The sequence below is a fragment of the Ornithodoros turicata genome, chromosome 2, assembly GCF_037126465.1.
Source record: "Ornithodoros turicata isolate Travis chromosome 2, ASM3712646v1, whole genome shotgun sequence".
In the NCBI taxonomy this organism is placed as follows: domain Eukaryota; kingdom Metazoa; phylum Arthropoda; class Arachnida; order Ixodida; family Argasidae; genus Ornithodoros; species Ornithodoros turicata.
In genome coordinates this window covers 67,337,976-67,351,319 of record NC_088202.1, presented here as the reverse complement: position 1 = coordinate 67,351,319, position 13,344 = coordinate 67,337,976, and the positions used below count along the sequence as shown (strand labels likewise).

Genomic DNA, 13,344 nt, shown 5'->3' with positions numbered 1-13,344 from the left:
AAGAGAGTAAAGAACTAGGAATAAAACGAGAAAGAAAGAAATTACTGCTCGTTTCCAGCGACACTCGATATCGGGCATAGTCGTTTTCTTGTCCAGCTCGGCCATCCATCTCTCCTTCGTGGCGCGCAACTCCACAGAGAACCGATTTTGAGGTGCTAGAACGGTACTGAGGTGCATCCATTTCCTCAATATAGCAATCTTAAGGGTAAACTAATTCCGTCGTGACTGAATACTTGACGGAACAGGAACCCCTTCAACGCCCAGTAATGCCTTATTGAGCCGGTACCTGGAAATCATGTTTAATAGGTGTGTGTCTGTGTGGGACACATATTTTATGGCTCGTTTGTGATGCATTACCAAACAACGGCTACAACCGTTCTAAAATAAAGCAGAAGGAACTGTCATGGTACCAATGTACCGTTTCGTGACACATGATACACCTTGAAGTGGTCCTATGCTTGACCAATTTTCTTCACGCTATCTGAATGATTGATTGAAAAAACAAACAAAAAATCAATGACTTCATGGCAATGAAGGCCCCGTGACTATAGGAACAACGAAAAGGGGCATACAAATACAAAGGTGTCTGTGTCTGCTGTTTTACTGTCATGAATTCTACTTAGAAGATCGCTTGCTTTCTACTGTCTTTTTACAGTTCTTTCATGTGCTACTCGATGTCTCATTGAATGCTCCCGCATCACACGCCCGCTTCAACAGTGGGGCTTCATTAGGCGTCGAGCTGAGTCACTTACACTGATATATTATTTCGCGTGCTATGTGCACGCACAGTGCGGACCCTGCCTTTTTTGTTTTCTAATCCAATCCAATGTGATGGCTTCGAGCGATTGAGTGTCGTGTCTTCTTTGTGCAAAAACATTCGCATGTGGGTGAATTCCACGCAAGCTGATACAAGAGTGATGCTCGACCATCACGTATTTTTATGGGAAAAAAATCAGGTTGCTTCTGGAGATAGAGGGACAACAAATACGAAATATTATCCCGAAATATCGAAGCGCCCCATCGCCCCGCCTCTAGAGGGTTGGAAAACTTGCGCCCGGAGCTAAAGCCATGTTGACTTTGGTGGTGTGCAGTGACTGCTCTACTGAACTGAAAGAGTTCAAGTCTGAAATAAATTTCTTATGGACTTCCCGTATACTCATGATGAGGGCCTCATTCATTTATGGCTCAGATAGAACGTCGTGGGTGCCGGAAACGTTAAAATTCCCAAACTTTAGCATGTCTTGTAAAACTAAGTGCGCTCCCTTGCGAAACGATGCCTCGCAGCTCCGGAGCTCACTAGGACTAGTTTCTCAAAAAAACATGTCATTACTTACATCAACAATTTAGGTGTAGTAAAAATATCGTGAATTCATCAAAACGTACATATTTCAGATGACAATTTCTTGGTGGCAATGTCGAACTAGTAAGGAGTGGTTTAAACAGAACTGTACATATAACAACACCTTCAGGATCCACAAACAGAAAAAATAGAAAGTAACTTTTTGTTAAATTGTAGATTTTTTGTGTGTGTGTTTCGGCGTCGTGCCTGTTTCAAAGGGTGTTCAGTGCAGCCGCGGTCGAAGAGCGCACGCTGTCCCCGTTCCCCTCGGATGAGACTGAAACTTTACAAGAATAAGAGCAGGAGGTTGTTCTTAAGCTGAAATATTGAAAACACTTTTAGCTAAGGTGAAACAAGACCCCCTTTGGGCCTCAATATTGCTGATAGAAACACACACACACACTCTGATCTCCCCCAATATTACGATACCTACAATTTGGACGGAAAGACCGTTGCTCTGCTATGAAGCCTGCCAAAAACAAGTGCTGAGATGTACTCTAGGGGACACAGTTGTCTAAAATCAGCACACCGTGGTCTATCTCATCTCAAAACTCCAGGTGTTGCAAGACAACTTCTTTCGAGTAATAAACACGTGCAGCACATGGTCCACCTTCATATATAATATTTGCACAACACTTTCAAGCGCAACTGATATGAGACGGCGAAGCGCTGACAGGCCATTTTAGCTAACCGTCTCCCCAAAAGTATTTCAAGTGTTTACCCCATGAACGTCAGTCGTCCTGGTCAGCGCATATTTTCCCTGCTGGATATAGAAGACATGATCTCATTGAATTCTCTCCGCAATTTCAATGAGATTAACTGCGAAATCAGACGGCCAATTCGTTCAACGTGTACAAGCCGAGCATTTCACATTGACGGAATGGATAGTTTTGCGGGGAAGCTGTCTTCGCGATTCAGGTCTTGGGAACAGCCTGTGAACTTCAGTCGTGCAATCGCATTCTTCAGTACCCCACTCTCACCCTCAGCGCATTAACCTGATGCTTTTCTTTTAAAGTCATCTTCTTCTGTAATCCATCTCATCCTTCTTTCACCGTTTGTTAGTCATGTTTTTTTGTCATCTTTGTCTTTAATATATATCATCCTTCTTTCACCGTTTGTTAGTTTATCCTTTATTTCCTAATTATTTTCCTTTCTCTTTATTTCTTTTATTCTTCTATCACTTTTTTATTTGCGGAATAGCAAGCCGACATCCCGTTTGGCTGACCTTCCCCCTTTTTTTCCTTTGGCCTAATAAATAACCCCCTCATCCACGGAATAAGTAACCAATTCAAGAAATTTGTTTAAAGGAGTGCGCAGAGGGCTAACCAAAATATTTGCAGTTTAAAACACCTAATGAAAGTATATGCGTCAATTCGCCGAATAGCACAAAAGGTTTTGATGCGTGCAGTTTGAAAAAAAAAAAAAAAACTACACAAACACAGCCGCGCTCGTTCGTTCTAGACCCCCCCCGGTGTGTAACGACGAGGAGAAGGACGACCTACGATGGCAACGTCTGCGCAGTCAGGCGAGGTCAGCGCCTGTCTTTTTCTTTTTGTGTGTGAGGGCTATCTGCTTTTGTAGTCGGTAAACCTGTTCCTTCGCGGGTGGGGGTGCGGTTAGGAATTGAAAGGATGACCGTCGGCGTGGAGGATTTCATTGTGCCGCGGGAGTTTCCCTATGAGTAATGTTTCTTCAGAGCACTGCACAGCTGACTAGCAGACGATACTCTGAACCAATCAGTGAGCGCGGACGGTGCAGCGTCAGCGCAAGGTCACACTGGTACTGCTCTCCACCACCGTTTGCAAATGGGCCATTTGCAAAAGTTCCAGGGAGCAGCGCGCGGGCACTCAAACGTCATACAGAGAGAAGCAGCAGAAACGGTGTTCGAAACCTAAGATGGATACACAAAAAGTGTACACGCGCAGTACGCTGGAACGGAGGACACGAAAACGGAACACGAAAGGGAGTCTGGCCATTTATGGGACCTGCATATACCTGAGGCTCCACTCACTTTTTGAGGTATCTAGCCTATCATAGGTCGAAATACAGTTCCCTATTATTGCAGGCCACCCAGTACTTATACCTCACTATTATTTACTGCGTGCCACCATTTTGGAGGAACTCGATTGATTTGGATTGAAACGGATATCACAGGTGACAGACCAAGGGCCCGATCTTCAACTTGTCGTTACCCCATAACGCGCGCTAAATGCATAGCTTCGGTCCGTGACTCGCCACGAGCTCCCGCGCGAGCCTATCAAAGCAGCTTTGGAGCGCGCGAACTTCAAATATAACGATAACGATCTCTATGTGAAGGTTGAAAATTGGGGCCCAAGACGACGGATTTTGCGCCCACTTTTATCAACGCCATCTGCATGGAGAGAGGCATGTTGGGAAAGCTGAGAATTGCAGAAATGGTTGCTGGCAGAAGTGATTGGCCCGGAGAGCGGTAGAACCGATTCGTCTTAGCAGACGGCTGCCGGTGTATGAACTTTTAAATCACGTAACATAGGTAGATTGAATCGAAAATGCGCAAAGATGAATGTATAAATAAATTTAAATTATGTAAAGCAAAATCTTACCCGTCAGGGGCGACTGTCTTGCTATTTTCTTGGGATAGCGGTTTTAACTAGGCCTAACGGTAGAGTCGAAACGTCTCATTTTCGCGTAAATAATGATGGCGGAGCGAAAGTTGAAGCTGCTTTTGCAAATGCGTACATGCGATATATACTCATAGCATGAAATTAAAGTGGTCTGTGAAAATTCTTTGTATCGAATTCACCGCATCGCCGTTCCAAGCACCATCCTCCACCATGGAGAACTTTTGGTGTCATGGTAGCCCCCATGGGAAACGGCAACCAATGAATATCGCCCAAGTTTGATTGACAGGTGGAGCCCCCTTTTTAGGCTCCTCGTAATGACCAGACTCCCTTGTATCACGGCACTGACGAAACGGAACCGAGGCGCCTCTTCACGTGCATTTGTTTTCAGCCAGTAGCAGACGACAATCGAGAGGGCGCAACATCTCACTCAAACGGTCCGATCCACCCTTTCGACTACGTCTCTACTCATGGATGGTTAGCAATCCCCCCTGTCCCCCACGCCTTCCTGCCGTCCTCTCTCCATCTGTCCGCATCTGTACGCCGCTCATAGCAACCATTTCTTCGCTGTGCTAACACGGAATTTACAAAAATAGCAAGACGGCTGACCCCCCGCATATTGGAAACACCTTCCACCCTTATGAGGACGATTGCGTGCTGTCAATTATTGCAATACTAATGTTGTTTAATGTCGTTTATTAATTAGCACAATTCCATGAACCTGCACAAACATTTGATATCGACTAACAGGACTGCAGGACAGGGGACGCTTGGGTTTAATCATCTACCCTTCTCAACTAATCGCTAAGGGAGAACGAGCGGTCATAAACTTGCCATTGAGGACGGAGGACGACATTATGCAGGTTTTGCTGCACATGTTGCAACCGTTGGCAAGTATGAGCCACCTGATGCCACCTTTTCCCCCTGTGTAACACAACGCGGACACTCGACTGGTACTGCGAGCCCAAACGACGCAATCGACGTTAAAAATACAGCACGCCCATGCGTGCGCCTGCAATGGACTTCGGGCGGTTCACGATGCCGTATTGCTCGCGTGCGCGGAGTAGCCTGTTCTCAAGAATGAGTGCCTGTTTGAGTCACGCAAACGGCTTAACGAGGTCCACAGGTCAACGATATCCGTGTTGCCAATTCACAAGTATTCTCTCTTACCACGTAACTATTGTAAAAATTACGAAAAGAAAGACGGGCGCCTGCGCGTATTGTTGATTTGTTAGCTTAGTTGTTCTGCAGCAGACATCAAGACTGCATTGCGTGGCGTCCCTGAGGGAGCTGGAGCTTATGCTTTCGTTGCTGACTTCTAACGTACCTCTTCTGGGTGACATGGATCGCAAAGAAAGCTGCTCTTCAGTTGGGTTTCGTATAGCGTTCTAGGTCCTTTCGTCACAACCATATCGTTTCTTATGGGGAATACGGGAAAATAGTATTACAGAAAATGAAACAACAACGGTATCTTGCTTCCGCACTATTTGTGCACGCTGCCAGCTCCGTCATACTACGCTCATGTCACATGGAGATGATCCAAAGGACCAGATGAGAAGTGAAACATCTTATGTCATCGAATCACGAATGTCTGTGCCTTGTTAGTAAGGATATATGATCCTGCCTTTGAGATCTGTGGCAGGGGAACGGTTCAGCGGGTTTGTGACCGATTGCTTTCATGGTTCGCAGCCATAAGTTACACGCAGCCCCCATCTGTGCAAGGTTGCCAACATCGTTGTACATATTTTCTTGTCGTTGTTCGGGCAGAAGAAAACGAGAGCGGTTGTTCATCGTATTCACGAAGTCGTCGAAACTACGACTGAAGGGGTGTAGTCAAAACCGTTATACTTTAGAACCTATAGAAAGAACATGACGGTGTAACGTCCGATAAAAGGATAAAAATTTAGATGGGTAATCAATCGAACCTTTCAGAATCGTTCGCCTGAAACGGGCTTACCGTTAACATTCGAATCCTAAATTTATTGTTTTTTGACCAATCAATAAGCCACTAAATTGTTAACTGTCATTATTCACCAATTCAATGCCAAATGAGCAAGTTAGGGCAATTAAATTCATAAGAGTATGATTCCACGAAAACTTATGGGATACTCATGGGAATACGCTACAGCTCAATAGTTATCTAAGTCTGCAGGTGCCATTAATCGCATTGAAGGAACACTCCCAAATTGGTTGATGACGTACATTTATTATGCTGTGGTATACTCCAGGTTATACAATTTTACACTACTTTTGCGAAACCAGAAACTTAAAGGGACTATGAAATGACTTTTTCCCGTTTTCATCAGAAAGAAAACATTTTTCTGAGTCTAGAAACAAAATTTTACCTTCGTCATGCGAGGAGTTTTCTCTGTAGCGTATTTAAACGGAGCGGCGAAGGGAGTACAGCTGGCGCCGCGCCGTGGCGAGATGCCGCGCGGAGACACACTGAGTAACTTGACGCGGACCACGGCCGGGTCCGTGACATGTCATCGTGACGTGTAGAGGTCCCGCCAGGAGCATGCGCCGTAGAATCCAGCGTATGCGTCCATTGGGAGTGGAAAACTCCATGACGCCAGCTTCCGCGCGGTGGTCGCAGTCTATCGCAGTCGCATCCTGTGGTTTTCGTCGACATACCGAGACGATGTTGGATCGTTGGTTGCCCTAATTCACGTCAATATATTCGCCGAGCATCCAGTGTCATATGCTTCTCAGTGACGAGATGGACAGCTTTTGATGCCAGGAAGAAATTGGATAGCCGGAATGGAAAGACGGCGCGGTGCCATTGACTGCAGTGTTTGTAGCGAACATTTCCATGGTTGCGACTACGAAGGAGACGCTTAAGCTCTTCAACGTACTGGATACCGAGCTCAGTGTCGTTTGAATAAAGTGTAGCAAAGTGAATAAAGCATCACAATACCTGTCCACACCGGGGAAAGAGCATTCACCTAAACGGCGCAAGAGTGTGAGTATACTTTTCGTTATTGGGGCTAACAAGGTTGGAACCTTGCGGCCGCTTGGGGCACACATGAGTGAGAGGGAGGGAGTGTCAAAAAACGACAAAATAGAAGTTACCGAATCTCGTCACTAAACTCAGGTGATGCACTGTTGATAGAAATAGGCTTCGTTTAGCATGGCCTTAGAAACCATAATTTAACATATTGAATATATGTATCCGTTCTTTTCTCTTCACTTATCTGCTTTCATGTTTAGAGGTAATTCCCTCAGCAGAGCCTGAAGCTCCTGAGTTGAGACAGCATGGCCAAAAGCTGCAACCCACTGTTCAGAGTAGACAAATGCTGTGCAGCCTCCTTCGGGATTCCTCTTTGCAGCATTATCTTGCCTACCATTCAGGCTCTGTATATTGTTCACAAGTTTTTTTATTTATTTTGTTATTTGATTTCAGTTTGCCTTATCATGTGCAGAAATATGATATTGAGGGGGACATTTTCTTGTTTACACCTGAATAAGCTAGGGTGCTTTTAAGAGGTGCAGACTTTGTTCCTTATCTTATGATCATTACTTAGGTGGACTACATCCATTTGCATTCACCGGAACTGGGGTTGCATACTGTGTTATTCATTTTATTCTCTCAAACCAGGGAGGCCCATGTGTATGGCAGCTGAAGTCTTTCACCAGGGTAACAACACCAGAACAACTCTAGCAAGTGATCTGAAGGTCACCTCTAAATTAAAGTAACCTACGTTTCATGCACTATGCCCTCATGAGATTTTGTTCCTGCTACAACTCTGCACTTTGTTTCACGTTACCAAAGAATAACCTTACCAACCATTACCATATCAGTGGTGTACTGCTGTGCTCAACCAGTTCAACCTATTCGGGGCATCCTGTAAAGCCTGTGCAGCTACTTCAGCCCTTATTTGCTGGTAACACTGGTGCCAATACAGCTGTTAGATGAGCTGTGTGACAGTGTAGAATAGAATTCATCCTGTGTCTGCATATGCATAAAAATTATGCATGTGTAGCATATAATGTGTAATGTAGATGTTAGGTCTTATATATTTTAGTTATCGTACTATTTGAGCTAAATGTCAACGTTTCAGCTGTTTGAGCCTAGTGCCCTCATCCTTGACACACATACAAGTGCGCCCACACCCTCGGTGGAGCCTGCACAGCTGAGGACTCTCTCTCCAGGTGGCAAATGGAATAGTTATTTCACGAAGAAAGCAGATTTCCGCCAGAAGACCAAAAAGCAGTTTATTTCAAATAGTACCAATTCCTTGTCGTTTTTGGAATTGCAAAATATAGGGCATGCTACGTGACTACTGGGGCTTCTTGCTTCTTTTCAGTTACCTCAACTTGTCACTTCAGACTTGTGTAACACAATAATATAAGGTGACAATGACGCAGGCGAACTGGTGTCGTTGGATTATGTCCGTCAGTCTCGGGGTTATGGATGTATTGCACAGTATTGGAAACCTGGTTGAACAATAAGTGTGTTAAACAACAAACAGTTATCAGAAATATATACGATGTGCACAATACTCTTACAGAATACGCTGTAGTTGAGTTTCTGGTGGCATGGTGGGTGTTAATGCTAAATGTTCATATTTACGACGAGCTCGACATTGCATACTTCATAAAACATAAATGCTTGCGTGAAACATATTCTTAGGTAAACAACAAGTTCTTAGGAAAGGAAGGAAATACAGCCAGCCCGTCCCGTCTGTAGACCAAGCAATGCAGAATAAATCAGAATCGCTTGAAGGCGCGAAGCTGCTTTGAAGAATAATAATAATGATGACAAAGAACACGGATTGAAACAAAGTAAAACAAAACATTAGACCACCCAGTCTTTTACGACAATTCCTGTAAACAAATCGAGCAACAAAGGGGGACATCTTCCAAATATCACAGTCGCACTTGTTGTCACATTGCCAACATGTAAATATAACTGGAACGCCAAGCAACCAGCAGACACTTTCCACCGTTGACGGCGATACAACCAATAAGACAATGCAGCGTTGCGGTGAATCGCTAGAGGCCCACGTTACGCGTTAGCAAAAACCTCATAGCCACGGAGATGCTTGCTTGGGTTCCTTGTTGTGAACAGCCGCCGAGCAGAAGACGATTTCATTCATTGAAAAAGTACAGCTCACATGTCATACCTGCCAGCGCAAGTGTAGCAAACGATTCACGCACAAAAAGCTGTTCATTATCGCGTGTTATCCGAACGCCTTCAACGAACGAAGAGAAACTTCAGCTAGACGCGACCAAAGACCTTGTGACCTTGTAGGTACGACCAGCAGGCGCCATCCGCCGGAAGCTCCCATTGACGCAATGGTCCAGGGAAAATGGCGGGCGCCCAAACCACGTGATCTGCAGGAGCCACTCACAGCGTCCCAGGTCAGCAGAGAGGAAAAAAAGCTCGGGTCAAGGGCGCATGCGCAGCCCGACCTCCTTTCCCAACCTCCTTCCCCTTCTCTCCTGGGGTTTTTCGTCTCTCCTCTCGTCCTGCCGCCCAGCCCCAGCTTCGTTCGTTTTTCTTCCGCGCTTGCTGTAGAGCAACGATCATGTTGTCCCAAAGCAGACAATCAAAGAGCGATGGTGTATGATAAAGCAAGTTTATTTGTCCTCGGGAACTGCTTCGAAAAAGTTACAGTACATATTTTTCACGTCTTGTAACAGGCTTCACTGGAGCTTTAGGTGCTTCGACATCGAAGAGCAGTTCAAAAGCCAATCGCAGTTCGCACACCCAGAATGTACAGGTATACAGTTTTCGAAAACAGCTGGGCCAGGTGCGTCGTTGTTGCCGATGGCTGCGGGAGCACTAAAACAAAACAAAACAGAAACAATCTATTGATGATCCGTAACTCTGAACGAAAATCACTGTTATAAATAGGCAATCGACGTTGATTTCGTGCTTGAATACAAAAGCACACGTGTCACAAATGTTCGTAGATCACAGTGAATCAGGCTGCGACGTGCATGAGGGGCAAGTAGCATAACCACACATAATTTGATTAGCTGCATATCCGAAACGCACAAATTACGACAACGCACTGCACTAACGTACCGAGTGACTCGTAAATGTTGTACATTTAACGTGATAAACCATAACATAAACAAAAAGTGACCAAACTTGTCTTACCGTTCACCTGCTGGACGTCGGAAAGAGTGCAGACTTCCTCTCGTACGATTTCTGCGTCCCTTGGAGGTGCAGGAATTCCCTTTCTTTCATCCTTAATTCCCTGTCACGTTCGCCTTCCCGCTGTTGAGGTGATCAGCTGGATGTGCCACTCCGTTTTGACATTAGCAGTTGACCACAATATAAATATAAAGCATTTAAAACCCTCTAAACTACACGCTAGCGTCTGCGAGCACAACGGTCGTAGCCCTAGTGAACACGCGTGGCCGGACAGACATGAAGTCTCCTCCGTCATTTTTCTTTCGCCTCCGTTCGACCGACCGTTCAGATCCTCGCGCCTCAATCAAATGACTCTCGCCCAATCAGCGCGAAGGAAGACTGGCGCCAGTTCTCGGAGACCAATGGGCATCCAAATATTTACACATATGTAACGCAGCCAATTAGGGATCCTCAGATCAGCCGCGCCAGTGGCGACGATATTTTGGAAGCGGTCCGTTTCGCTTTAGAGCCGGCGGCTGGAGGCGCAGGCGCCGCCAACGGGCGAGCATTACTTGGCATTAGCAACACCGGTGACGTAACCGGAGCCAAAAAGAGAGCCCGTATAATTACCCGATCTGCAGAAGAAAGCGCGCGGGAGAGGAGGAATGCGGAAGAGACACTTCAAGCGCGCACTTCTCACAGAGTGGAGCGATTTCGCCCGCAAAAATTTCTGGCATATTAGTTTCTCGGTGGGAAGAACAGTTTCCAGCAAAAAATATGGGGGGTTCGGGAAATTTCATAGTCCCTCTAAATAAGCTACGCGTTCTTCAGAAAAGAGTTGTGCGCTTCATAATAAATGCTGACTTCCGCACCCCTTGTCCAGTGATTTTTTCCAATGCTCGAGTTCTCAGTGCAGCAAAAATGTTTCTGTTAAAACTTGGAAAATATATTTATACACTGGTTAAGCATAACAACCTGAGTCTTGCACATAGGGTTCCATCGTATTCTATTTTGGAAGTCAGAAAAAGACAGAAACCCAGTACTACAAACACAGTATATGGAAAACGGGCTATGTCCTACCTAATAAAACAAACAAAAAAATTAAGATACTCACGCATGTCACAAGCACTGTCCAAGCGATCCTTAAGATTACACTTACTTTGCAATGCAAACATAAAGTTCTAGTAAGATACTTCTTTTACGAAAGTACCACATCCGGATGGGTTTCTTCTTCTTTCTTTTTTTTTTGTGTGTGCGTATTGTTGTATTGTATAAACGAGCGGATTCATTCATAGCGCGTTTCATATGTCAGCAATATGTAGACCAGCGCCTGCTGTGTTTTGTCCGATTGTCTATGATGTTTATGCACTATGTTGTACGACGATCCATTTGTTGTGAGCAGTTGATCATGCTCGATATGTTGTTAGACACAACCGATTGTGCCTGAACCATATTTCTGTGACGGAAATGAAATTCATAAGTTAAAGTGAAACAAAAGAGAACCATGCCCAAGGGACAGCGATAAAGTGAACCATGTCTGCAACACAACCTGATCTGATCAAAATATCTTACCTGATCTGAGCACTTATTCACTTCATGTGTCTTGTGGTACCTTGTGGCTACGGCCGCTTTCCAGTCATTACAGACTAGCTTATCATCAGCATTAATGTCTCGTAAAACGGAAGATCGCCAAAACGTATTTAAAAATAGCACGTGACAATCCGGCCCGCAAGGCACGTCAGATCACGTGGATCGTTTTGTATGTGTGTCAGCTGATGTTAGCTGATCAGTCTTATGAGAAAAGATACTGTCAATCTCAAGGATACACGACCGCTAACAACACTCAGTTGGTTTCGTTTGCGTATAGACTCACTTCACTGCGTGGCGTCATGGCGATGCGATGGCGCTGCTGTCCTGTTTGGTAGGCAAAAATCGCATGATCACTGTGTGTTTTCGGTCATTATTAAAGGCACGCCGCGAAGTGGTGTAGCTCTTAGATGTGCTACGCGGTACATAAAGGCCAGACACGCCGTACACAGCATACAGTTTGTACCCCTTTTACCCACCATCGAGTCTGCTCTATACGCATACGCACATGCGCCCTTTTGGTTACAAAGGGTAGTGGGTCTATAGCCTTCTGTCTTCCTCTAAACCCTGCGCATGTTAGTTTGGATACTCTGCATATCATCTAAAAACAACGGTGTATCGGCAAGAAATACCTACCTACCTAGTGACCAGCCGAATCCCTTGATGCTGTGGATACCATCCAATTTCGTTATTCTCCATCTTTCAAGTTGCTGAACAGCTCTCGGACGTCATCATCTGTCGCTCTTCGAAATCACTCTTAGGGCTTCGTAGTGTCCAAGACGGTACGCACAGCCGTTGTTTCGTGCTGGACAAGAAAGAAAGGAAGGAAAAATGGATGATCTCCAAGCAATTCCTTGGCAGTACAGGCCCTCTTTCTGGACGTGCCTATCGTATAGTACCCCGGTGAGGGCCTTTCTTACACTTATGATACATGTGTATTCATAGCACAATTCTGCCGGAGCACAATTAATTCTGTCACTTGATTGTTGAGTCGCCCTGCCTGACATTTTGCATTATGTATTATCCATATGATTTAAATAAACGAAATGATAGTACACAACCTGGTGGTATTTCTTCCCCAAACCCCAAAAGGTCAGAAGAGCTTTCAGGGCAGGGCGTTGGTGGTCTGGATTCGGCCATAGACCAAGCAATTTCTGCAGAGCTCTACGCCATTCTACTCTTTCTTAACACGTAGTTGATTTTAACCCCCGAGACTGCACAGCGTTCACCGACTCAAAAGATCTGGACTGCAAGCTATTGAGAACACAGACAGAGGAGGATCGTCTGCACCCCTAGTGACGAACGTGCTAACGGCCTATCAGCCTGTGTACGAACCGCGACACAGGCTAGTTCTCCAGTGGGTTCCAGCCCATTGCGGTGTCGCGAGCAATGAACAGGCTGACAGCGTCGCAGAAGTAGCTGTTTCACCTAGAAGACGGACGAGCATTCCACAGCCGAGAGGGGACGGTCGTTCCATTCTTCGACGAATTATGGCACCACTGGCGTCTCGCCAATGAACACTTGACATAATCTCCACGTCTATGATTGCCAGACTTCGTCCAATGTACGGTTTCCAGATGACATGAAACACCTCTCGTCAAGAAGATGCATTAATTCAATGTGGCATTTACAGCTCAGTGGCGTTACCCCTTGGGACAAGTTGACTCTCCAAGACGCCGTCACTGCGGTGACCTCGAAGATCTAGAACACATTCTTCTTCATTGTCCGCACTA

General features: G+C 45.4%; 1 protein-coding gene across 2 annotated transcripts in view; it reads right to left on the bottom strand.

Annotated features, from left to right (window-relative positions):
* LOC135383663 (uncharacterized) overlaps positions 1 to 13,344 on the bottom strand; it is a 177,315-nt gene that overhangs the window by 96,835 nt on the left and 67,136 nt on the right. The window contains exon 2 of one of the 2 annotated variants that reach the window (XM_064613040.1): positions 12,248 to 12,416. The gene's annotated coding sequence lies outside the window, so the exon portion shown is untranslated. The remainder of the gene's footprint in view (positions 1 to 12,247; positions 12,417 to 13,344) is intronic. The other variant, XM_064613039.1, reaches the window with a different exon arrangement.